The sequence below is a fragment of the Macaca nemestrina genome, chromosome 1 (genome assembly GCF_043159975.1).
Source record: "Macaca nemestrina isolate mMacNem1 chromosome 1, mMacNem.hap1, whole genome shotgun sequence".
Classification (NCBI taxonomy): Eukaryota; Metazoa; Chordata; class Mammalia; order Primates; family Cercopithecidae; genus Macaca; species Macaca nemestrina.
This window is the reverse complement of record NC_092125.1, coordinates 189,629,737-189,656,939: the sequence shown is the minus strand read 5'-3', so window position 1 is coordinate 189,656,939 and position 27,203 is coordinate 189,629,737. Positions and strand designations below refer to the sequence as shown.

At 45.3% G+C, this 27,203-nt stretch overlaps 1 long non-coding RNA gene across 4 annotated transcripts; it reads left to right on the top strand.

Annotated features, from left to right (window-relative positions):
- Positions 1-61: 61 nt before the first annotated feature.
- Positions 62-27,203, top strand: LOC105494904 (uncharacterized). 4 transcript variants are annotated; one of them, XR_011621839.1, is made up of 9 exons: positions 67-136; positions 1,046-1,390; positions 4,466-4,613; positions 7,748-7,948; positions 8,459-8,639; positions 10,572-10,630; positions 17,553-17,648; positions 23,876-25,905; positions 27,075-27,196. It is a non-coding gene; the product is annotated as an uncharacterized lncRNA (long non-coding RNA). The 4 variants fall into 4 exon arrangements; XR_011621842.1 differs by having other exon boundaries at positions 4,485-4,613; positions 23,876-27,203; XR_003021111.2 differs by having other exon boundaries at positions 23,876-27,203.

The window sequence follows — 27,203 nt, the reverse complement described above, 5'->3', positions numbered from 1 at the left end:
AGGCTTTATGTGGGTGATTAGCTGTCACATTGGGTCTAAGCTCCTTACCCGCAGAACCTAGCTTTCCTGCCTGCCCCCAGGGCTAATCCAGAGGTGGGGGAGGGGCTAAAGACACTGGGCTCTGCCAGGGGCCTTGGTAGGTGCCAGTGACCTATTCTGTGTAACCAGCTGTGGCCTGTTCTCTGTGTATTTCTGCTTTTGTGGGTTTCTCTGGCTCTCCCTGCCTTTGAATATGTGCACCTGTGTTTCCTTCTGTCCCTCTCTCCATGTATGCCTTCTGTCCTGTGAACAGCTCTGTGACCCTGACTCTGGGAAGCTGTGGTTGTTGGCAGAAGGCAGGGACACCACTGGATAATGGGTCACACAAGTCTCAATGACTGAACTGTGGTTGACAGAAAGTCTTGGGGACACCGATTTGTAGCTGGCGTGGGGTTTTAGATAACACAAGGTCCGGGTGGCAATGCATTTGGGATGACTCAGGGTTCAAGGGACATGGGGTTATTTGTAGTTGACACACAGATTAGGTGAGCCTGAGCTGTGGCGAATACGGAGTCATCTAGGTGACTCAGTGACAGCAATTAAAAAAGAACCGGAAGGAGGCAGAACAGTAGCCGTGGCTCTCCACCCACCCTGGAATGCATGGCTGTGTCTGGAGGCATTTTTGGTTGTAACACCTGAGATGGGGGTGCTACTAGCATCTAGGGGGGCAGAGGCCAGGGATGCTGTTCACTATCCTACAGTGCACTGGAAACTCCCCAACAACAAAGAACCATCTGGCCTAATGGACTGTAGACTCTGAAGCCAACTACCCAGGGTGAAATCCCAGCTCTTGCACTCTGCGGCCGTGGGCAAATCTCCTCATCTCTAACATGGGGTACCCGGGTAATACCCATCTAAGGTTGTTGGGATTACTGAGCTGATGCTTGTAAAGTGTTCAAAATGCCAGTGCTGTTTATTGGTTCAGAGCTGGAGAAAACAAGAGTAGACCTGGATGGAGGAACACATCCAGGTTCCCCTTTCTCATTCTGGCTTCTACTTCACACAGGTTTTTTCCATTGCCAAAAGCCACTTCAGTCTGACGTCATGTCAGTTTAATGGTATCAGAGGAAAAGAGAGAAGTGTTTCCCCATTTCGGTATAGTATTGCACTTATAAATTCCGAAGAACGGCTCTGCTTGGCTGAGCTTGGCCATGATCACCCATAGTTTCTCGAGGTGCCATGGTTGAGATCGGAGTCACCTGCCTGGAGGAAGGACAGGCTGTTTTCCGCAGGGGCGGGATGTTCTTACCAGAAGGACAGAAGGCAGTCGAGTGACCAGGATGACAGATGGTTATGCAAAGGTTGTCGGTGCACCTGGGTTGGCACAGCGTCTGATCCAGGAGGATTACAGGTGACCTCGTGTTGCGGGACTGCCCTGTGAGCTAATCTACCAACCTCTCAGAAACATTCAACTTTCTCGACACTTCCTCCTCCACCTGAAACCCTCTTCCCTAGCTTTTTGGACAGCACACTCCACCGACTGTCCTCCTTCTCCTCTGGCAGCACCTTCTGTCTCCTTTGCTGACTTCTTTTCTTGCCAAGCCTGGAAATGTCTGAGGCTCAATTCCGGACTCTCTTCTCCTTTTTCTCTGAACCTTCCTAGGATGCTCATCATGACATCATGTGGGGGACTTGACATCACCATGATGGGACTATTTACACCCTGGAATTTGGAAATGCTACAAATCAGTGTCTTATTTTTCTTGAAGAGACAATAGTTAAACGGTGGCCAGCACCCACTGTCCAACACCACTGTCACAAAAACTTTATTTTATCCAGGCCTGGTCTTACCCGCAACACTATTTCACTCAAATTCTTTCTCAACATACTTTCACACACAATCCAGTGTTATCCCCAAACTATTTGACCCCAGTTTAGTCCTGAGCCCATTTTCATCCAGAATGTGTCCCTCCCACAGTCATTTGCATCCAATGTTCTCTAGACACTGCCATCAGCAACACAGACTCACGCATAACTAAGCTGCATATAACCCAATGTCATCACTAGGTGATGTGTCAGATCTGTGCCCTCCAGACCCTCCTAACACCATCATTGTCACCCAGTCTTGGTGTATGTAGACGTTTTCTTAATATTCTATTTAGGATGATCTTATCATGGAACATAAGAAAAATAAAACAGGTGTCAGCCTATGTATGAAGAATTCATCCACAAGATTTGGTAAAGGACAATAACAATAATAATAATAATAGCTAACATACATTAATTGGGCACTTGCTAGTACCAGGCCAGTTCTATGCACTTTATTTTATTTTATTTATTTTTTATTTTTTTTGAGACAGAGTCTCACTCTGTCCCCCAGGCTGAAGTCTGGTGGGGGCAATCATGGCTCACTGCAGTCTTGACCTACTGGACTCAAGTGATTCTCCTGCCTCAGCCTTGCAAGTAGCTGGGACTACAGGTGTATTCCACTATACCTGGCTAATTTTTTTAAATGTTATTTGCAGAGATGGGGTCTGCTGAAGTTGCCTAGGCTAGTTGCGAACTCCTGGGCTCAAGCAATCCTCTTCCTCAGCCTCTCAAAGTGCTGCGATTACAGGCATGGTCTACCATGCCCAGCCTAAGCACTATATATATATACACACACACATATATGTGTATGGGTACATATATATATGTATATATGTGCACACTCATCTAATCTTCAGAACAATCCTATGAAGTACATACTGTATGTTCTTCATTGTAACAGCTCAGGAAATGGATGTGCAGAGGTTAAGTAACTGGCTCAAGTTCATGTGGCTAGTAAATAGCAAATCTAGAATCTGATCTAGGCAGTGTGGCTTAAAAATATGCATTCTTAGCTGGGCACAGTGGCTCACGCCTGTAATCCCAGCATTTTGGGAGGCCAAGAGGCAGGTGCATCACTTGAGGTCAGGAGTTCGAGACCAGCCTGGTCAATATGGTGAAACCTGGTCTCTACTAAAAATACAAAAATTAGCTAGGTGTGGTGGCGTGCACCTGTAATCCCAGCTACTCAGGAGGCTGAGGCAGGATAATTGCTTGAACCCGGGAGGTGGAGGTTGCAGTGAGCCGAGCAAGATCGTGCCACTGCACTCCAGCCTAGACGATAGAGCAAGACTCAGTCTCAAAAAGAAAAAAAAAACACAAAAACAAAGCCTTCTCCGTACTAGTCCTAGGCTACAGACATGTCCTTGAAAGTATTTCTGCTTACTTTTGTTGTTGTTGTTGCCTCCTGCGATTAGAAAATATTATGTTTAGATATGCTTGTTTTTATTTTAAAATATACAAGAAGAAGTAATGTTGTATTAGTCAGTAAGCCTCGGTCATAGAAATGTTTTCTTTGTAAAGGGTTGCCCATTTTTGTTTTTCTAAGATGAAGCAATTTTGCTCATAGCATTGAGCCACCCATTCCTCCAAGTGGGCTAATGAGAGGTTGGCTGTTAATTTTGATATGACGACCTTGAGGAGACAGAACCATAAGCACTGGTCCTGGGGTGAAGGGTGGTGGGGTATGGAGGGAGGAGAAGGACAGATGGTGGGAAGCAGAAGAACCAGGTCCGGACAGGCTCCAGCCTAGTCATGAGATGGGGCTGCCACGGTTGATAAATCCTTGAGGTTTGGTTGATGATCTGAGGCCCAGCTCAACTCTTGGTTTCCCCTGGAGCATTGCTGGGGAACCAGCACAGTGACATCAACGTCACTAATAGCCCATCTGCCATCAGTCACATCCATCTTCAGGGAAAGAATGCCTAGATCGTGAGAGCATCCTGCCCTGGGACCAAGGATTTGAGAATAAGAGCACGAGTCGGGGTGCTACTTCCTTCCTTGTTTATATCACCTATTTCCTTCTTAGATGCCTGGTACAAGGAATAATTAGATAGGAACACATGGGTAGCTTAGATAGGGAAGAGGAAGATTCCCTTGGGAGTCTACAGACGCCATACTGCAGCACTTTGGTATTAGCAGTAGGATTGTAGTGTCCTCTAGTGGACACTTTGTGAATTTACATAGTATTATTTACTGGATGTGGCCGATAAAGGTGGGCTGAATCCAAAAAAGGGAAGATTGACATCCAGAGTGTTTGGAAAGTGGGACCATAAGAGAACAGTGTGTGTGTGTGTGTGTGTGTGTGTGTGTGTGTGTGTGTGTGTGTGCATACGTGTGTGTTGGAGGCTGTGTGGCTTCTCCTAACTTTACCATGCAGAAGTCAAGGAAACGGTTACAGAGGCAAATTGTGGGAGTAGCTAATGGCAATGGCCCAGAGAGATGAAAAAATGTGGGAAAACCAAAACTTGGAGGTAGGAACTTTCCGCTTCTTTTGGAGTAGACAAAGGTGACTTAAGTAGGAAAAGAATGCATAGCCAGTAACTGTCCCAACAGAATTGGACTGGTGCCTGGGGTGATTCAGGATGTCCAGTTAAGCTGAGAAATACTGATTCCACAGATCCCCTTCATTCACTCAGAGCAGACAGAAGACCATGAGACTTCCTACCCACAGTGAGCTAAAAGGACGCTTTTGTCAGAGTGGGGAAATGAAAGGGCTTTATGGGAAAGAAGATAAGAACAGATGAGTCAGAGGTTTCTGCTTAATGGTGAGTATTTTTGTCTTAAAATGTGTGTTTTTCTTCTTTGGAGAAGGTGCTGCACTCTTTTTGTGTTTTGAGCTGGAGGCTTTCTTTGATATGATTGGATTTGAAGCTGGTTGGTTACAAATGAATATTTGGGGCTTTAGGAAATATTCTTTATGTTTGGATGGCTTCTCCTAAGTACATAAACACATTGTTTTATTATTAACCTAAGTTTCTCTTGGTGAAATTTTCTGTGTATTTGGCCACAGTATAATTTGTTTAATTTTTGAACACAGTAACATTTACTTACAAGTTAGAGGTGTCGCAAAGTTGATTTATTCTGATAATGACTCATTTTCTTTGTTTTTGTGTGTGCACGCAGTGCATTGGGTTTAATAAGCTTTTTATTGAAATGAATCATTCACACAGAAAAATTCATTAATCATAAGCATATAGCTTAATGTGTCATCACAACTTGAACACATCTATGTAAACATAACTGTCTCAGTCTGCTGGGGCTGCTATAGCAAAATGGGACAGACTGGGTGGCTTCAACAACAGACATTTATTTCTCACAATTCTGGAGGCTGGAAAGTCCAAGATCAAGGTGCTGGCGGAGTTGGGTTCTAGTGAGGGCTCTCTTCCTGGCTTGTAGATGACTGCCTTCTCACTGTGTCTTCACAGTGTAGAGAGAGCATGAGCAAGTTCTGGTCTCTTCTTCTTCTTCTTCTTTTTTTTTTTTTGACAGATTCTAGCTCTGTTGCCCAGGCTGGAGTTCAGTGGCATGATCTCGGCTCAGTGCAAGCTCCACCTCCCAGGTTCACGCCATTCTCCTGCCTCAGCCTCCTGAGTAGCTGGGACTACAGGTGCCCGCCACCACACCTGGCTCATTTTTTTTTTTTTTTTGTATTTTTAGTAGAGACAGGGTTTCACCATGTTAGCCAGGATGGTCTCAATCTCCTGACCTCGTGATCTGCCCGTGCTGGCCTCCCAAAGTGCTGGGATTACAGGCATGAGCCACCGAACCAGGCCCTGGTCTAGAGGACACTAATCCCATTATGAGAACCTTAACCTCATGACTGCATCTAAACCTAATTTCTTCCCAATGACCCCATCTCCTAATCCCATCACATTTGGGATTAGGGACTCAATGCATGAGTTTGGCGGGCATTGTTCATAGTTTAGTTCATAATAATAACCATCCAGCAGAGATGCCTCTCTTGTGCTACCTCCCAATCCCAGTCCTCTGCCCCCACCAAGGTGACCACTAGCTTAACTTCTAACCACATAGAGGAGTTTTGCCTGTTTTTGAACTTCATATAATTAGAATTACACAGTATATATTCTTTTCTTTTTGAGACAAGGTCTCACTCTGCCACCCAGGCTGGAGTGCAGTAGCACGGTCTCAGCTCACTGCAACCTCTGCTTCCCAGGGTCAGGCAATCCTCTGACCTCAGCCTCCTGAATAGCTGGGACTACAGGCATGTGCCACCATGCCTGGCTAATTTTTGTATTGTTTGTAGGGATGGGGTTTCACCATGTTGTCCAGGCTGGTCTTTAACTCCTGGACTCAAGCAATCCACCTGCCTTGGCCTCCTAAAGTGTTGGAATTACAAGTGTGAACCACCGCACTCAGCCTATATATTGTTTTCAATCTATAAGGTTTATCTGTGTTGTTATGTGTAGTAGCAGCTTGTTCATTTCCATTGTGGTATACTATTCCATTGCATGAATATATAATAATTTATCCATTCTAGCTTTTCAGTTTCAAATAATGTGTATCTTTTGGAGTAGACTAAGGTGACTTAAGTAGGAAAAGAACGCATAGCCAGTAACTCTCCCAACAGAATTGGATTCGTGCCTGGGGTGATTCAGGATGTCCAGTTAAGCCGAGAAATACTGTACATCTTGGAGTACAGTTACTGTCTCCTGGCATGTGCACATCTTATCTACACCTTTAGTAGATAGCATCACATAGTTTTATAAAGTGGTTGTGTCAATTTATGCTGCCACCAGCAATGTGTGAGTTCAGCAATGATAAAAGTTATTTACACCACAGAAATTGGCAACTTTTACAAATCAGAGTTTCTTTCTTAGCCAGTTGTAAAATAATTACCAGCACACCACTGCCAATGAGGCAGGAGGCAGGACTTGGACTCTGGACCAGATTGAGACTAGCTGAAAGGCAAAAACACTAGCAAGAGGCAAAAGCACCTCTCCATAAGACATGCCGACCAGTGCCATGTCAGTTTACCATTGCCTTGGCAACAACTGGACACCACCCCTTTCTATGGCAATGACCCGACAACCCAGAAGTTACCACCCTTGTTCTAGACATTTCTGCATAATCCACCCCTAATTTGAATGTAATTAAAAGTGGCCGTAAATATGACTGCCAAGCTGCCCTGAGCTGCTACTGTCTACACACTGCCTATGGGGTAGGCCTATTCTACAGAAGCAGTCACAGAGCCCTAACACTACACTGCCTCCTCAATAAAGCTGTTTTCTTGGCCGGCTGCAGTGGCTCACGCCTATAATCCCACCACTTTGGGAAGCCAAGGTGGACAAATCACTTGAGGTCAGGAGTTTGAAACCAGCCTGGCCAACATGGTGAAACTGTTTACTAAAAATACAAAAATTAGCCGGGCGTGGTGGCATGTGTCTGTAATCCCAGCTACTCAGCAGGCTGAGGCATGAGAATTGCTTGAACCCAGGAGGCGGAGCTTGCAGTAAGCCAAGATCGCACCACTGCACTCCAGCCTGGGCGACAGAGCAAGACTCCGTCTTAAAAAAAAAAAAAAAGGCTGTTTTCTTCTACCGTCGGCTCACTCTTCAGTTCTTTCCCGAGCAAAACCAAGAATCTTCTTGGGCAAAGCCCTAAGGTTCACCTGCCTTGCAGCAACATGGCACCAAACATGGGGCGGAAGAGAGAAGACGACAGCATGAGAGACAGAGAAAAAAATGGCAGTTGGCAAGGTGGTAATGAGAGATGGCAGTTGGCAAGACAGTGAGAGACAGTGAGAGATGGCAAGCGACGGTGATTGGCAAGATGACAAGTGGAGAGATGGCAAGAAATAGAGAAGCAGTCAGTGATGGAGGCTGCAAGAGTTGTAACACTAACCAAAGGCTCCTTTTAGAGCCATCATTTTCCCTGGCAGGTGGTAGAGCCAAGCAGACAGGCTAGTGGCCATATTGCTGCTGCCTCATGTGGGAACCAGCAGGCTGGAGGGTTATCAGTCCTCACGTGGGACCCTCCCACCATGGCAGCTGAGCCCACCTAAGCTGGGGGATCCTGAAGAGACCTTCACCTGGGTGCCACGTGGAAGATTGGTCCCCACCGTTTTGGCTGCTGTGGATGGGTGAGTGTCTTGCCTGCCCCCACCCCATAACATCAGGTAAGCTAAGGAATTGAAAAGCCTTTGGCTAAGAGGTCAGTTAAAAGTCTCTCATCATTTGGATACCCTGAAGCACTTCCTTGTCCTTGTCACCCTTTTCCCTGATTGTTTCCCTTCTGACTCCATTTTATTGCTCCACCAGTTGCTTTATTTTGAGTCCTAAGATGTATGTTTTGTTGGCAGTCTTAGTTTTCACTTTGATTTTCTGTTGACTATATTTGGGGAATGATTGAAGGCAGGACACTTGGCTGTGCAAGGCCTCCCGTTGTGTTGTTCTGTGACCTCCAGCTTGGCCTGAGGTTTGCTGTTGGCCACCCCCCGGTGCCCTGGGCTCTTCAGCATTTGGTGAGGGGACCCTCGTTGGTTGACACTCAGGCACTCCAGGTTTTTCAGCATTGATATTGCTGAAAATGCTCTGGGGTTTTCGGTGTTGACATTCCCTCTTTCATTGAGTGGATGAGGTTTTCCCCACAGGAACAGAAAGAAGCATTAGAAGGGTCCAGATTCTTACTTAAAGACATCATTGCAAGATTTGGGTTACCTAGAAGTCTGCTCAGTGATAACAGACCCTCCTTCACAGCTAAAGTGACCCAGCAGGTTTCCTAAGCCTTAGGCATTACCTGTCATCTTTACTCTTGGAGACCTCAATCCTCAGGTAAGGTAGAAAAAGCTAATTCTCCCCTGGGGAAATCTTGGTCTCGCCTTTTTCTGCTCTGAAGTTAGAAGTTATTATTTTCCTAATAGCCGGTTGCAGACCTCTTCCTGTGTGCTGTCTTGTAACTGCGTAACTGCCTTGCTGAAGCCCTCTTGGTTGAAGGGGACTGAGAGTTCCCAGGCCCCTGACCTGGTGGACAGCCACCAACAGCAGTAGAAAGGTGGCCACCTCAACACTGTTTTTGGTCTCTGCTACTAGGTAGGTTCTCTGGCAGTCAGGGCCCCTGAGGTCTCCCCTTGGGCAACGCTACTTACCCCCGCCCTTCCTCCCTTCCACTGTCACCATTTGTTTAGCCTCTTTCTGCCTAAACTCTCTGTGGAATTTAGGCCAACATTCTACTGCCCATTTGTAGCTTATAATCCACTTTTGTTACACCTTGCTGTCTATATTTACACCTTCTTTGTAGAAAGTGGGAATTTAAAAGGGAAAAGTAACTAGGCATTTGCTAAGCTTAGGTCACTAAAACCCCCGTAGAGAGCCTTACTAGACATGGGGCAGCAGCGAGCATCCTGAAGGACTTGACGTGAGGGTGTCTTTTAGGCAATTGGAGTAAATTCAAATTAGACAAATTGAAAAAGAAAAAATTTATTTTCTGTTGCAACTATGTGTGGGTTCAATACAAATTGGCAAACAAACAGATGTGGCCTAGGCAGGATTCTTTTTTTTTTTTTTTTTTTTTAGATAAAGTCTTACTCTCTTGCCCAGGCTGGAGTGCAGTGGCAAGATCTCGACTTGCCACAACCTCTGCCTCCTGGTTCAAGCAATTCTCCTGCCTCAGCTTCCCAAGTAGCTGGGATTACAGGTGTAGGCTACCATGACCGACTAGTTTTTTTGTATTTTTAGTAGAGATGGAGTTTCACCATGTTAGCCAGGCTGGTCTCGAACTCCTGACCTCAGGTGATTTGGCCGCCTTGGCCTCCCAAAGTGCTGGGATTACAGGCGTGAGCCACTGCACCTGGCCTCACGATTCTTTATGTTATAATGATATTGTACAATTAGAATTTGTTTTGTAAAAAGGAAGGAAAACGGGAAGAATTCCTTACGTGCAGGTGTTTCTGGCCATCTACCAGGATCCTAACTTAAGGGCTAGCTGTAGAATGTGTCTGGCTCATGGTACTCCCAGCCACCCAGAAGCACACCGTATTGTAGATGACCCTGTCTTAGCTGTTCCCCTATGAGGCCTGTGTCCCCACTTGAAGCCTCTCCAGTCCCCTAGTTCTGAGTGGGGGGGCCACCACTTCTCTAGTGCAGAATTCCACCTCAAAGTCAGCAGGCATCCCTGCCCTTTATCCAGGGGGCTCTGGCCCATGTCCCCCGCTGCCAGAGGAAGTAAACCCAACCGGTACTACCAGGAGTTGGGCCCCATATCGGCTGCCAAAATTGGACCTGTGTCCATTGTGAGAAGTATGTCCATTGTGACAGGCATGGAGGAGCAACCACAAGATACGTGCCTTTTTCCATGTTTGATTTGGCTTTATGCAAGGAAAAATTTGGTTGTGTTTTAGAGGATCCAGGGAAGTTTGTAGAGGAGTTTATTAAGTTGACCGTATTCTTTGATTTAACTTGTTATGGCATGAAGATATTACTATGTACTTGTTGTACTGTAGAGGAAAAACAAAGAATTCTAGCTACTGCCCGTGAACATGCAGATGGAGTAGCCACTCATGACGCAGGCCATGCCATATCATGTGGGAGGAGATGCAGTTCCAGATCTAGGCTCTCAATTGGATTACTAGACAGGTTTCAAGATCTTAAATGCAGAAATCATAGGCTAATTTGTTTAACATGAAAAAGTGTGTGCTTAAGCCAGTCAATTATGACAAGGTGAGAGAAATAACTCAGGACAAAGATGAAAATCCTGCTCTATTTCAGGACCGTTTTCTTGGGGCACTCAGGAAATATGCTAATACAGACCCAGACTCCCCAGAAAGGTGAGTTCTCCTGTGTGTGCATTTTATCACTCAATCTGCGCGACATCAGGAGGAAGCTACAAAAGATAGCAATGGGGCCTCAAACCCCCGTGAGCCAACCCTTAAACATTGCTTTTAGGGTTTACAACAATAGGGACAAGGCAGGCGAAGAGGCAAAAGCCAAAAAGTTGGCCAAAAAAGTACAATTGTTAGTGGCTGCTTTAGACCCTCAGCTGTTTCAAGGTTACCCACCCTAGGAAAATGTGGGAAGATCAGTGTCTGGGATGCTCAGATGAGAGTCCCACTGCTTTCTGGACTCTAGGCCAAAATCAAATCAGTGTGCCTGTTTTTTTTTGTTTTTTTTTTTTTTTTGAGACGGAGTCCTGCCCTGTCGCCCAGGCTGGAGTGCAGTGGCGTGATCTCAGCTCACTGCAAGCTCCACCTCCGGGGTTCATGCCATTGTCCTGCCTCAGCCTCCCAAGTAGCTGGGACTACAGGCACCCGCCACCACGCCTGGCTAATTTTTTTGTATTTTTAGTAGAGACGGGGTTTCACCGTGTTAGACAGGATGGTCTCGGTCTCCGGACCTCATGATCCGCCCGCCTCGGCCTCCCAGAGTGTTGGGATTACAGGCGTGAGCCACTGTGCCCGGCTTTTTTTTTGAGATGGAGTCTCGCTCTGTCACCCAGGCTGGAATACAGTGGCCCAGTCTCGGCTCACTGCAACCTCTGCCTCCTGGGTTCAAGCGATTCTCCTCCCTCAGCCTCCCTATTAGCTGGGACTACAGGCGCCAGCCACCACTCCAGGCTAATTTTTTGTATTTTTAGTAGAGACTGGGATTTCATCATGTTAGCCAGGATGATCTTGATCTCCTGACCTCATGATCCACCCACCTCAGGCTCCCAAAGTGCTGGAATTACAGGCTTGAGCCACTGTGCCCAGCCCAGTGTGCCTTTTGTAAACAAGAAGGCTACTTGAAGAAGGACTGTCACAGGCTTAAAGGGGAGTCTGAGACACCCAGATCCATAGTGACCAAGAAAGCAGAGGACTGATGGGGCCTGCGGTCCTCTACGACTCCTACTGGACACCTTAACATCTCCATAGAGGAGTCTTGGGTAAACCTGGACACAGCAGGCAAAAATATTGGGTTCTTAATGGACATGCGAGCAGCCTACTCAGTTGTAACCCATTTCTCAGGGCCACTGTCTTCCTGCTCTTGTACAGTAATGGGGATTGATGGCCAGCCCAAAATTAGGAGATTTACCCACTCCCTTGGTTGCACCCTGGAGGACCATACATTTTCCCACAGGTTTTTACTTATGCCTGAGTGTCCTGTGCCTCTACTGGGGAGAGAATTACTTTCCCAATTATAGGCCACAGTTCAACTTCTAGTGCCTCATAAGAAGGCAACAGGCTGGGAACGGACACTTCTAGCTCTAAGTGCTTACCTCAACACGGATAAGGAGATGCTCTTCCCACCACATATTGCTTCTCAAGTAGACCCCTCTGTTTGGGTCATGGAAGTTCCTGCTAGAGCTGTTGATGTACCCCCATTCCAGGTTATTTTAAAACCCAGTGTTAATTACATGTGGAAGAAACAATATCCTTTGAGACCCAAGTCTCAGAATAACATCCAGCCCCTACTAACAAAGTTCCTAAAGTTTGGATTCCTACAATCCTGTGCCAGTCCCCATGTAATACCCTCATTTTACCTGTAAAGAAACCAAATGGGGAATATAAATTTGTTCAGGACCAGAGAGCAGTTAATGAGACAGCAGTCCCAGTCCACCCAATAGTTCCCAATCCTTGCGCAATATTTACCCATGTCTCTGAAGATGCTCACTGGTTCATGGTAAGGATGCTTTCTTTTGTATAACTTTATCCCCAGACTCCCAGTACATTTTTACTTTTAAATGGACTGATCCAGACACTGATGCCACATCTCAGCTTAGCTGGACAGTCCTTCCCTCAAGGTTTTAGGGACCACCTCCATCTCTTCTGCAATGCATTGGCCAAAGAGTTAGAGGAACTACAGTTAACTAATGGATCCCTCTTGCAATATGTAGATGATCTATTATTCTCCAGCCTCACTAGGGAAGACTGACAGGAACACAATTCAGCTCCTTAATTTTCTGGGAAAGTGAGGATAGTGAGTTTCCCCCAACAAGGCCCAGATCTCTATGCAAAAGGCTAAATATTGGGGGTATGTGCTCATTCCGGAGACAAGTACTTTTGTTCAGAAGCAAAAAGAGACCGTCCTGGCACTCCAGCCCCTTCAGACTAAGAAGCAAATAATAGTCTTTTGGGAATCCTGATCTGGATTCCCGGGTTTGAGCTTAGAGCAAAGGCATTCTGTGAAGCTCTAAGGGGGAGTGATCATGAGCCTTTGAATTGGGATGGAACCTGCTAACAGGCATTCTTAACACTAAAAGAAAAGCTGGGAACAGCTCCTGCTTTGGGACACCCTAACTTAGAAAAACCTTTCACTTTATGGCTTTATGTGGCTGAAAAACAAGGGACAGCTTTGGGCGTCCTAACTCAAAGGCTCGGGAATAGTCCCAGACCAGTGGCTTATTTTTCTAACAGCTAGACCAGGTGGCAGCTGCATGGCCAGGATGCTTGCAAGCTGTGGCCACCACTGCTCTATTGGTAGAAGAGGCCAGTTTTAAGTTTACCTTGGGACAACAATTAGATGTCATGACCCACCACCAAGTATAGGGAACCTAAGAGACAAAAGGACACCAATGGCTAACAGGAGGTCACTTACTTAAATATCAAGCCCTTCTGCTTGACACCCAGCTGTTACTTTTAAAGTAGGCAAAGTTTTAAACCCTGCGACTCTGTTGATGGGCTTCATGTCCCAACAAACAGATCCCCAACTCATTCACTCCTGGGTGGAAACCGTAGAACAGACCTACTCTAGCAGGCCTGATCTCAAAGACGAGCCCCTGCCTAACCCCAGTGTTGGGTGGTTTATAAATGGGAGTGGCTTTATGCATGAGGGGTGAGGAAGACAGGTTATGAAGTGGTTAGCCAACAAGAGATCATTGAGACAAAAGCTTTGCCTCCCTAGACTTCCATTCAAAAAGTGGAATTAATTGCTTTAATCAGAGCCCTGCAATTGGGAAAAGACTTAACGGTCAATATACTCACTGATTCCAAATATGGGTTCCTGGTGCTCCATGCTCATACTGCCATATGAAAAGAAAGGAGAACATTAGCAGCTAAGGGATCCCCCATACAACATCACTCAGAGATCCTGGAACTTTTAGATGCTGTCCTTTTCCTTTGGGAAAAGGAGGTAGCAGTTAGTCACTGCCGGGGATACCAAAAGGGAGACACCTCGCTTATTTGAGGAAATGCTCCGGCAGACAGAGCAGCTAAAGCCACAGCTAAGGAGACACCAGTATTCCCATGCACTGCATTAATGCCAGGTACTCCGCCCATGTCAGCAGCACCACACTATACCCCTGAGGAAATTAAATGGACATAATAGAAAAGCTTACAGAAGGATCCCTCAGGATGATTGCTAGAAAACAACAAACTCTTTCTCCCTGAGGCTGAGCAATGGAAAATAATTAAGTATTCCCATGACTCCTCACATTTGGGACAGGGCTCCCTATTCAAATTAGTTTCTTAAATCTTCTTGGGAAAGAAATTATTCCAGGCTGTGAAGTGGGTCACCAGGGCCTGTGAACTTTATGCTGGTAATGACCCAGGAAGCTGCCCATACCCTTATCCCTACTCACTCCTGTACAACATCAAGGAACATACCATGGGGAAGATTGGCAAATAGATTTTACTCAGATGCCACCATACAGGGGACTGAAATATTTGCTAGTGTTTACAGACACTTTCACCGAGTGGAAAGAGGCTTTCCCCATAAGAACAGAAAAGGCATTAGAAGTGTCAGTTCCTACTTAAAGAGATCATCCCAAGGTTTCGATTACCTAAAAGTCTGCAGAGTGATAATGGACCCAGCAGGTGTCCTGAGCCTTAGGCATTACCTATCATCTTCACTCCTCCTGGAGACCCCATTCTTGGGGAAGGTAGAAAAAAACTAATCGTATTTTTAAAAGGACATTAGCAGAGCTCTGTTAGGAGACCTCAGAGGCCTAGGTTTCTCTCCTAGCCATCACCTTTTTTTTTCTTTCTTTTTTTTTCTTTTTTTTTTTTTTGAGACAGAGTCTTGCTCTGTTGCCCAGGCTGGAGTACAGTGGTGTGATCTCAGCTCACTGCAACCTCCGCCTCCCAGGTTCAAGGGATTCTTCTGCCTCAGGCTCCTGAGTAGCTGGCACTACAGGCAGGCACCACCACGCCCAGATAATTTTTGTATTTTTAGTAGAGACGGGGTTTCACCATGTTGGTCAGGCTGGTCTCGAACTCCTGACCTCGTGATCCACCCACCTCAGCCTCCCAAAGTGCTGGGATTACAGGCGTGAGCCACCACACCCTGCCTCCCATCACCCTTTTATATGTAAGGATGACTCCAAAGGGAACACTAAAACAGTCCATTTGAAATGACTTATGGGAGGCCCTTTTTTTTTTTTTGAGACAGAGTCTTGCTCTGTCGCAGACTGAGTGGCGCTGTCTCGGCTCACTGCAAGCTCTGGGGAGGCCCTTTTTAACTTCAGACCTCCTGTTTGATGAAGAGACACATAGAATGCTCACCCATATTATCAACTTAGGCTGGGTTCAAAAGGCCCTCCAAGTCCTATGGAGACAAAATATTGCTCCCTTCAACAAAGGAAATAGTTAACCCCCACAATCAACCAGGAGACTTAGTCTTAGTAAAAACTTGGAAAGAAGAATCCTCCAACGATCAATTACACATTGATCAGGGCTGTATCAGGTGCTGTTGAGTATACCTGCTGCGATTAAACTTCAGAGTATAACTAGTTTGGTACACCTGTCCAGGTTAAACCTGTTTCTTATGAGTTGCAGCACAAAAGGAAGCCCCCACGACCCACATCTGTGAGCCTTTGGAGGACCTCTGCTGCCTGTTTAAAAGAATCCACCCTCAGCCAGAGGTGGTAACGTGATGCTGTGGGTGGGAACAGGAGTAATAATTTTTATCTTCTTCCTGATCGTAATCCTTCTTTTCTGTTGCTTTAGCCAACCTCCCAGGAAACACCTCATTTGTCCTTGTTGGGTGTAGAGGCCACTCTAAGACCCAACTGGACACCATGTTGTCACTATTAATCCTGTTTGATTTCCTAATTACCCTGATCCGGTGCAGGTGGGAACATAATCCTATAGTAAATATTTCAAAAATTATAGCCTCAGGGAATCATCTTCATGGTTGCTGGATTTGTCATCCATATTCCCAGGGTAGAGAGTTCTACCTTCTGGCCTACCCAGAACATTTCATGGCCATCTCTCCAGATCTCCTAACTAGCCACAGTGATCCCCAAATACCCAAATCCCTACTTGTTAAGTGAAACTCTCCTCCTGATTCCCCTCCAATTCCACCTGAATATCACCCCCCAACTCCTGCCACTATTACCTTGACCTGGGAAGTTGGGTATCCATATCTCCAATGCACTAATGATTCTAGCTTTTGCACCCACTGCTGTGTTAGTGACACAAAAGCAGACGTTTCCCTGCGATACTCTGATCCAAATCTAGTTGCCAAGTTCCCCAGGCTGCAGTGAGGTAAATGGGATTCCACTTGTCAGTGAGGAGACCATATATGGTGCCTTCTCCTGGATCAGAACATACAAGGGAAAAACAACTGCCCAATCTGGGAAGGTGGGAGTACTGTTCCTTCTGGAAAACAAAGATTGTTTGACCACTCCCATTAGAACAGGGGGAAAATATCTCCTCTAGAGACCCAACTTGGCAGCAGAGGATAAACATCGCACCCCCTAGGGCCTCTGTTTGTATCCCCCCCAGGCTCATTTTGTTTGTGGCCATGAGTGGGAAGAATTCACACCCCATAACCACTCCTGACTCCCCAGGAAGCCACCTGTTCTTTTAGAATTAGCTTTCTGTATATAAAAAGCTTGGAATAGGCTGGGTGTGGTGGCTCACACTTGTCATCCGAGCACTTTACGAGGCCAAGGCAGATGGACCACTTGAGGTCAGGAGTTAGAGACTAGACTGGCCAACATGGTGAAACCCCATCTACTAAAAATACAAAAATTACCCGGGCTTGCTGCAAGTACCTGTAATCCCAGCTACTTGGGAGGCTGAGCAGGTGAATCGCTTGAACCTGGGAGGCGGAGGTTGCAGTGAGCAGAGATCACACCATTGCACTCCAGCCTGGGCAACAGAGTAAGACTCTGCCTCAAAAAAAGAATGAAACTTGGAACAGAGATGAACGTATGTTGGCCACCCTTGCCCCTCCAGGGGTCATGGTCTTTAACCTCATAAGACCCAGGAACGCCAGAAGTAAGTGAGCAATTGGATTAATTCAGTTGTAAGGAATGTGGACAGCAAGAGGACTAGCAGCGCCCTAGCATGGCTTTGCTTATCTACTCACCCCTAGTCAACCCTAAAGAACGTGAACCTTAAAGAACCCTAAAGAACTTGACTCCAACCCTAGAATCTTTAGCCACCAATAGAGGTCAGGCATTAAAGGGGATTCAAGAGTCCCTAGACTCTTTGGCAAATGTAGTTCTCAATAACAGACTAGCACTGGATTATTTACTAGCTGCACAAGGTAGAGTCTGCGCAGTTACTACTGAAACCTGTTGCACATACATCAACAACTCTGGACAGTTGAAGTTAACATTCAAAAGATCTGTGAGCAAGCTACCTGGTTACGTAGCTATAACCAGGGCATTAATCCCAACTGTATCTGGCCAACTATCAAAAGTGCCTTCCCAAGTTTCACCTGGCTTTTACCTCTCCTAGGACCTTTGATAGCTGTCTTGTTATTACTAATCTTTGGCCCTTGCTTGTTTAACCTCTTAGTAAAGTTTGTTTTCTATTACAACAGTTCCAGGTAAAGACAATCCTGGCACAAGGCTTCCAACTCGACCTGCCTACTCACCTGGAGAATGAAAGTGTCCTGCCTCTGGGCCCCTTAGATCAGGTATCCAGAGATTTCTACTTCTCCAGGGCTAGACAGGGCCTGCATCCATAAATTCAGCATGAAACGGTTACAGGAGGTAGACCTCCAACCTTCTGTAGTCCCTTTAAGATTAAAGAGGAGTATCTAATCTCTGAGGGGGGAATGAGATAGGAGGCAGGACTCACTTCTGGAGGTGAGACTTAGACTCTGGACTAGATTGAGGACTAGCTAAAACAGAGAAGAGGCAAAATCACCTCTCCCTAAGACATACCCACCAGTGCCATGTCAGTTTACCATTGCTAGGGAAACACCCTGTAGTTACCACCTCTTTCCTTGGCAATGACCTGACAACCTGAAAGTTATCACCTTTTTTCTAGAAATTTCTGTATAATCTGCCCCTTAATTTGCATGTAATTAAAAATGGGTGTAGGCTGGGTGCAGTGGCTCATGCCTGTAATTCCCGCACTTTGGGAGGTCCAGGTGGGTGGATCACCTGAGGTCAGGAGACCAGCCTGGCTAACATGGTGAAATGCCATCTCTACCCAAAATACAAAAATTAGCCAGGTGTTGTGGTGGGTGCCTGTAATCCCAGCTACTTTGGAGGCTGAGGCAGGGGAATCAGTTGAACCTGGGAGGCAGAGGTTGCAGTGAGCTGAGATCACACCACAGTACTCTAGCCTGGGTGACAGAGCAAGACTGTCTCAAAAAAAAAAAAAAAAAAAAAAGTGGGTATAAATGTAACTGCAGAACTGCCCTGAGCTGCTACTCTGTATACACTGCTCTGCAGGAGCTGTCATAGAGGTGTACCGCCACACTTCCACCTCAATAAAGCTGTTTTCTTCTACCACTGACTTGCTCTTGAATTCTTTCCTGAGTGAAGCCAAGGACCTTCCTGGGCTAAGCCCCAATTTGGGGTTTGCCGCACTGTGTCACCAACACCCATTGTCTCAAGAAGTTCCACGTGCTTTCCAAGCAGTTGATGCTGTCAGTCATTCTTCCCCCAAGAGAAATGATCAAAATTGTAATTGAATGTATTTTTTACTCTAAAACTGAATTTAGATAACTTATTTTTATTTTATTAAGATCAAATATACAAGTAGTCAGGCAGCTCTTATTTTATATTATGCCTATATCTATATCTATCTACACAAACCCCTCAAATTTAAAAATCAGAGCATTATTTCTCAGTCCTTTAAAAATCATATTGCTGAGTGCCATGGCTCATGCTGTAGTTCCAACACTTTGGGAGGCCAAGGAGGGACGATGGTTTGAAGCCAGGAGTTCCAGATCAGCCTGGGGAACAAAACAAGACCCTATCTTTGTTTAAAAAAAAAAAAAAAAAGATAAATTTAAAAAGAAGCCGTGTGTAGTGTTGCATGCCTATAGTCCCAACTACTCAGGAGGCTGAGGTGATACGAGGACGCCAGGAGTTTGAGGCTGCAGTGGTCCCTGATCACGCCACTGTACTCCAGCCTGAGTGACACAGCAAAAACCTATCTCACAAAAAAAAAAAAAAAAAAAAAAAATCATATATCTCCGTGTCAAGGACGGGAAAAAATGAGGACCCTCCTACATTGCTGGTGAGAATGTGAACTGATACAGCTACTTTGGAAAACTTTGGCAATGTTTACTAAAGCTAAACATGCGTACACTCTATGACCAACAATTCTATCCCTGGCTATATACTCGACAGAAATGAGTGCTTCTGTCTACCAGAAGGCAAGTACAAGTACGAGAATGTTCATAGTAGCTTTATTCATGATCGCTTACACTGGAAAAACCCAACGTCCATCAACAGAAGAATGGGTGGGTACATTGTGTTGTACTCATCCAGTGGAATATTACGTGGCAATAAGAAAGAACAAAGTACTGATAATAAAACAACATGGGTGAACCCTGCATAATTTTGATTGAAAGAAAAAAAAGAAGTCTGATACAAAAGAATACACACGGTATGACTGCAATTTTTATGACGTTTGAAAACTGGTGCAGCTAACCTATAGTGGTAAGAGGCCAGACCGGGCTACCCAAGGGAGTGGTATTAACTTGCAGGGGACGGGAGAGTCCTCAGAAGTGCTGGAATTGCTCTACTCTTGATCTGGGTTGTGAGTACATGGGGGGATATGTATTTAAAGTTGATTTGTACGTATTACTGTATCTGAATTATACCCCAGTAAAATGGAAAAAAAATATAGATGCCAATCATTAAGTGTTGTTACTAAGTCAGGTCTTTATGTCAGATGCAGCCTAAGTTTCTCCTATATTTGACATTTCTCATAGGCATATTGTAAGAAAGGAAAGAACCAAGCTGTTTCTTCTATGATATTGGGAGTACTCTTCAGCTGGGCTGCTCCAGAAATCATTAATCATTAGATTTGGGCAGCTGCCATCTGATTTCTTTTTTTAAAATAATCAGTTGGATATATTCTGACTCTGCTTATGGGATTTAGACACAGCTTGAGAATAATAACACTCTGCTTTTTATGGGCAATTTTATTTTCTTCAACCACAGATTCAGAAAGAATGAGTTTGTATAGTATGTCAAAATCTATGAGCAAAAAGACCGTGAGGGCCATACCTGTAGTTAATAAAAGTTAGGTTTATCTGGCTTGCTGCAGCGGAAAGAATGCATGAATCTTGGGACCATCTTAGTAAGGGAGACTTGAGTTTGTGCTTGTGTTGGATGCCTCCGAGAAGGGGTTAGGGAAGCCAGAGCCAACTCTGGATTGAATGCTGTTAGGATGCAGGGAGGATTGATGCAATTCACAAGGTTAGCAGGGCCACAGGGCAGCAGGGCAGTGCTGGGCCACAGCAGAGTGGAAAGTGGACCAAAAGAGGCACATGGAGAATACCTAGCACAACTGCCTATGTACCCTCCCTAAACTAACTGCGAGAGGAAACACTTCAGCCAAATGAAAAAATGAATGAGATAAGTTAGCTGGAAGACAAGGAAGGCATAATATGTTAAACATGGCAACAAGCGAAAAACCAGTAAAATTTATTGTTATGTATTTGTAATTATTGATATTGTTACTGTGGAAAGATTCTTGACTAAATTCTCATAAAAAGATATATGCTTATTATAATAATTAATACAGAAAGTACTGAAAAAGCTTTTTCAACTGCCCCAAACGCCACTACCCCCTAACAATTATCTTCAACATTTGTCGGTTATCATTCTAGACACTTTCTATGCAAATCCATAGAGAAGCCTAGATATAAATAATTTTATGATGTAGACTGTGAAGAATTTCATATTAGGGATGCACTAAAGCTTAGTTGTGGACTTAGTATTTGGCTCACATCTGCTATTCAACTATGACTTTGGCTCTAGCCCTTACAAGGTTAAATAGCCAAATACCTTCTTCAGTATCACTTGTGACATCCCTGAACCTGTGTGTGATCCATGATCATGACTGTGTTGATTTCTGTCATATCTTATCAACATAACAATATCAGTAAATGAACCACGCCATGTTATGTGAATTTATTGTTAATATCTGAATATTCACTTTCACATAGAGGTAACCATTCAAGATACAGAATCATGAAAATGTCCTTGGCTTTATATGCCAAAATTCTATTAGTCATTTGAGGTATACATGTGTATTTAATATTTCATGAGTAAAGTGCTATAATAATTAATGATTATTTGAAAGCTGCTAATTGTGTACACAAAAACAATGACTAAGAACTTTCAAAAAATATGGAAATAGATTGAAAGTTAATGCAATTTTAATGAGAAAGTGTGCTAACTAGGTATCTTTAGAAGAACTTTATATTGTTTTAAGGTCAAGAGATGTTTATAGGCCAGGTACAGTGACTCACGCCTGTAATCCCAGCACTTTGGGAGGCTGAGGCAGGTGGATCACGAGGTCAGGAGTTTGAGACCAGCTTGGCCAACATGATGAAACCCCATCTCCACTAAAAATACAAAAAATTAGTGTGTGGTGGCGTGCACCTGTAGTCCCAGCTACTTGGGAAGCTGAGGCAGGAGAATCACTTGAACCTGGGAGGCAGAGGTTGCCGTGAGCCGAGATCACGCCACTGCACTCCAGCCTGGGTGACAGAGTGAGACTCTGTCTAAAAAAAAAAAGAGAGAGATGTTTATAACAACTTAAGTAACACAAGCCAGAATACTAGTGATTATATTATATCATAAAATTATTGGCATAATAGTATTCATAATATGAATAAAAATAATCTTTTTTTTTTTTTTTTCAGGCTGAGTCTCTGTCTGTCACCCAGGCTGAAGTGCAGTGGTGCGACGTAGGCTTATTGCAACCTCCGCCTCCGCCTCCCAGGTTCAAGCGATTCTCATGCCTCAGCCTCCCAAGTAGCCGGGATTGCAGTTGAGCACCACCACGCCAGGCTGATTTTTGTATTTTTAGTACAGACGGGGTTTCACTATGTTGCCCAGGCTGGTCTCAAACTTGTGGCCTCAAGTGATCCCCTGCCTTGGCCTCCCAAAGTGCTGTGATTATAGTCATGAGCCACTGTGCCCAGCCTAAAATAATCCTTAATAGCTCTATCACCTCTGTTTATTTATTATACATTAGAAGAAATAAAAATACATGCCACAAGCAAAGAAGATATTTATAACATGTGTACAATCAACAACTGTATCTAGTATGTGCAGATAACGCCTATAAAATAGTAAGAAATATAGAAGTAATTCAATAGAAAAATTTGCAAGTTTCCTTCAGAAAAGGAAACATGAATGGGCAGTAAATGGATGGAAAATACTCAACTTTGTTAATAATCAGGGAAACTTAAGTCTAGAATAAGATACCATTTACATCCATTCAATTGGCAAAAACTAAGAAGTATGGGCTGGGCACTGTGGCTCACACCTATAATCCCAGCACTTTGGGAGGCCAAGGTGGGAAAATCACTTGAACTCAGGAGTTCCAGGCCAGCCTGGGCAATACAGTAAGAGCCCCGTCTCTACAAAAAAAAAATTTTTTTAATAGCTAGGCATAGTGGCATGCACCTGTGTTCTCAGCTACTTGGGAGGCTGAGGTGGGAGGATTGCTTGATCTGGGAGGTCAAGGCTGCAGTGAGCCAAGATCGCACCACTCTACACCAGCCTGGACAACAGAGTGAGACCTTTCTCCAAACAAACAAACAAACAAACAAACAGACAAACAAATACCCTCCCCTGCAAAAAACGAAAAATTAAGGGGTATGATAATACTTTTTTTTTTAAGAGATGGGGTCTTGATATGTTGCCCAGGCTGGTCTTGAACTCCTGGGCTCAAGCAATCCTCCCACCTCAGCCTCCCAGAGTACTGGGATTTCAGGCAAGAGCCATCATGCCTGGCCAACTTTCTAAAGAGAATATTGGTCAGTGATATCTCTTATACATTAATGGTTGGTGTCTATCTGGAAAAACAATTTGTCATTATCTTGTGTTATTGAACATACCCAGATATTCGACTCTTGGATATGTACCCAGGAGAAATTCTTGCACAGGTATATCAGAAGACATCTGACAGGAGTGTAGCCGGTAGCACTATATGTAAGAGCACAAATAAAAGAACCATTCAAGTGCCTGTCGACTACAGACTGGATAGACTGTGGTGTGCTCACACATGGAATGTGACACAGCAGTAAAAATGAATGATATTCCTTTCCATGCCACAACATGGATAATCTTAGTAACATAATTTTGAGCAATAAAGCAAATCTTGAAGATCACTCTTCTTATAAAGATCAACACCAAGCAAAACAAAACCATATTTCATGTAGGCATCTACATAGACGACATTCTCAAATAGTGGTTACCTCTTGGGGAGGCATGGATAGAACTAAGTGATCGATAACATTTAACTCTTGGGATGAGTGTTGAGCTCATTTTTTATTATATTATTTTTTAAAACAAACAATATATAATGTCTAATCCTCTAATGCTATGAGAATCTTCATTGCCTTCAAACTCAGCTGGGTCAAGAAGTCCCCTTCTAGGTCAGACTCCCACTCCCTTGAGTGATGGTTGCTGCAACCATTTCTGGTGTGAATCATTTTACTGGTCAAGGTTCTTGGTTGCAGACAACAGAACCTGCAATACTCTGTTTAAACAGAAAGGGATGTATCACAAGGTATTAGTTACTAGATAAAGCTGAATTTTGAGACAATGTGTTGTGGTTGATGTGGCATCTTGGGTGATACTGGTTATGAGTAATATAAGGAAGGCTCTTAGGTCAGGTTCCCGAGAACAGAGTCTGATATGAATATTCTTGTTTCAGTGATTTATGAGAGCAGTCCTATCAGAAGAAGAGGTGGGAGAGAAGCAGGATGGAACAGAGGAAGAAAACTAAGCAAGTGTGTGGATACTGTCTTCAGCTTGGACCCACAGGGAGCATTGGAGCAGAAATTATACCACAGAGTTTGTTTCCGTTTGAGGCTGGTGGGATGGCCCTTTGTACCCCAGAGAGGGTGCAGAACTTCCTGAAGGAGTTGACTCCATTTGGTTGAGAACATGTAATTATTTAGAGAAGGAGCGGCTAACTCTCACAGCGACTGAGGCAGGGTGCACTGACCGGGGCAGAGCACCAACGGTGAACCAATGCCACCCAGACCTCATGGGGGAAGGGTGGGGATAACCTGGGGCCAGATCAGAATTGGGTGGAGGTGGGACACAGCAGGACAGGAGGAGCAGAACCGAGAGGGTCTGTGTTTCCTGTGTACCCTGGAAGCACAAGTCTGGGTTCTCTGAGCCTCAGGCAGCACTGACCTTTCTTCCCCATCTGGACATGAGAAGGACAGGCCAAGCCCTTTCCTCAGCACTTTTTTTTTTCTTTTTGAGTTGGAGTCTTGCTCTGTCACCCAGGCTGGAGTGCAGTGGTGTGATCTCGGCTTGCTGCAACCTCTGCCCCCTGGGTTCAAGTGATTCTTCTGCCTCAGCCTCCTGAGAAGCTAGGTTTACAGGTGCATGTCGCCACACCTGGGTAATTTTTGTATTTTTGGCAGAGATGGGGTCTCACCATGTTGTTTAGGCTGTCTCAAACTCCCGACCTCAAGTGATCTGCCCACTTCTCAAAGTACTGGGATTATAGGCATGAGCCACTGCGCCCAGCCCCTTTCTTCAGCGTCTCATTCCAGGTTCTGAGTCCTGAGCACGTCACCTTGAGGTGCTCTTTACGGGAAAAATCTCACTGCAGTGAGGACGTTCCAGCCAGGAGTAGGGTGAGTGGGGGAGCTCCTGAGGCAGGGCCCTCCAGTTACTATGTAGCCCCTGCCACCTCCCTGTTCCTGGGGCAAAGAGAACCAAACTTCTCTGTCAGCAGCCTCCTCCCTTCCCCTCCCCTTCGGCCTTGGCCTTGACCTCAAGCTAACGTGGTATCTGATTCATTAGGTGGTGGGCAGTTTTTCCCAAGCTGCCTGCCTCAGTCTGGACTGGAACATTCTGGCCTCACAGGCGGGCTGGCCCCTGCCCTCACAGGAAGCTTTAACCCTTGCTCTGCCAGCATGATTCTCCAGGGCCACAATCTGGGGTTATGTTTTCTCCAGAGTGGCACCGAACGGGAGCTTGTGGAGAGTTTAGACACTCAACACCCTTCCTCATTCTCCCCCAAGCCATGCAGAAAATGCCTAATCTGAGTAAAAATAATTTGTCCCCTGGCCCATCCCCTGTTGTAACACAATTGCGACCCTGTGCCCTTTTACATAGACTTTCTGGGGTCACCACTAGCCAAGTGGCCTTAGAATCCTTACCTCTGCTTTCTGCCTTTATTCCCCTCCCACAGCCACATGCCTCCTCTCAGGGGTCAGGGCTTGTCTCCCCCTCCCCTCACAGAAATGTGTATTTTAATGATCACTCATGCGGGCAAGTAAAAGTCTGCAAACTGAGGCAGGTCTGGGTGGGAGACATTTCAGGACAGGGTCTTCCAGTCCTCACGTCCTATCAGGAGATGGATAGGGGACCTCCTGGCGGGATGGGGGTGGGGGATCAGCATGGGAGAAGGGCTTTCCTGGGCAGGAGGCCTTGGCCAGAGGGGTCCACCCCAGTCTAGCTGGCTTTCCTTCTCTCCTTACGTGTTAGTCTGTTCTCGCTTTGCTATGAAGAAATACCTGAGGCTGGGTAACTAATAAAGAAAAGAGGTTTATTTTGGCTCATGGTTCTGCAGGCTGTACAGGAAGCATCTGCCTCGGGGGAGGCCTCAGGGAGCTTACAATTGCGGTGGAAGGCGAAGGGGAGTCAGTGTGTCACATGGCGAGAGAGAGAGAAGATAGGAGGCGCCACGCTCTTTTAAACAAGCAGATCTCTCGTAACTCAGTGAGAAATCACTCATTATTACAAGGACAGCACGAAGCCATTCATGAGGGATCCACCCCCGAGATCCAAACACCTCCCACTAGGCCCCACCTCCTACACTGGGGATCGCATTTCAACATGAGATTTGGAGGGGACAAACATCCACACCATATCACCCTAGTCCTCACCTTGGGGGATGCTGAGGGAAAGACGGAGTCTATTTTTTACCCCTTGCTGCTTTGGTGGGAAAGCACCCTGTGACCTGGGTCAGGATGCCATGTTCCAGTCCAAAAGGTGCCAACTTCCTCTTTCTCCTTTCCCTGCTCTTGTCCAGCCTTAGCATCCGCTCCTGCCCCAGCCTCGGCAATGCCTGTCTCTGTGGCTGCTATGCTCAGTGGGTGTCTTTTGCCTCCAGTAGCCTATGGGTAGGGGAGGGCAGAATCTGGACGCCACACCCTCAGCCCATCCCTTCTGTGCTCTGCAAAGTGGGGTGGGGGGGCACCTTTGACCCTCTGGTTTTATTGATTCATCCTTCTTTCTTGCATTTTAGTCTCTAAGTCAATTAGTTCTTGTCTGTAGCCTATAAACATGATAAAGCCTCCATTATTTAAAAAACTCCCCAAATCTCCCTCTACCAAACTTCCTTTTTAATTTTTTAAGTGATTTTTTGTTTGTATGCATTTATGGAGCGCAAGTGTAATTTTGTTACGTTGATATTTTATATAGTGGTGAAGTCAGGGCTTGTGGTGGATCCATCACTGGAGTAACATACATTGAACCCATTCAGTGATTTCTCGTCATCCATCCCCCTCCACCCTCTCGCTTTTCCGAATTTCCACTGTCATTCCACACTCTACTTCCATGTGTACACATTGTTTAGCTCCCACTGATAAGAGAGAACACATGGTATTTGTTTTTCTGTGTCTGAGGTATTTCACTTAGGATAATGGCCTCCAGTTCCACCCATGTTGGAGTAAAAGACATGATTTCCTTCTTTTTTATGGCTGAAAAACCATCCTACCCCATTTTCTCACCTCTCCCTTTTCCCTCGACTTTTATTTATTTATTTATTTTTTGAGACAGAGTCTTGCTCTGTTGCCCAGGCTGGAGTCCAGGGGCATGATCACAGCTTTCTGCAGCTTTGAACTCCTGGGCTCCAGTGAGCCTCCTACCTCTCTTGTCTTTATCAGAGCCAAACACTACAGGATTACCAAATAGACAAACAAAGCACATGCTTGAGGCACCAACAAAGAAGGACAACACAGCAAATAAGCATTATTGAACAGGGGAAGGACAGTTATTTTCAATACAAGTGTGCA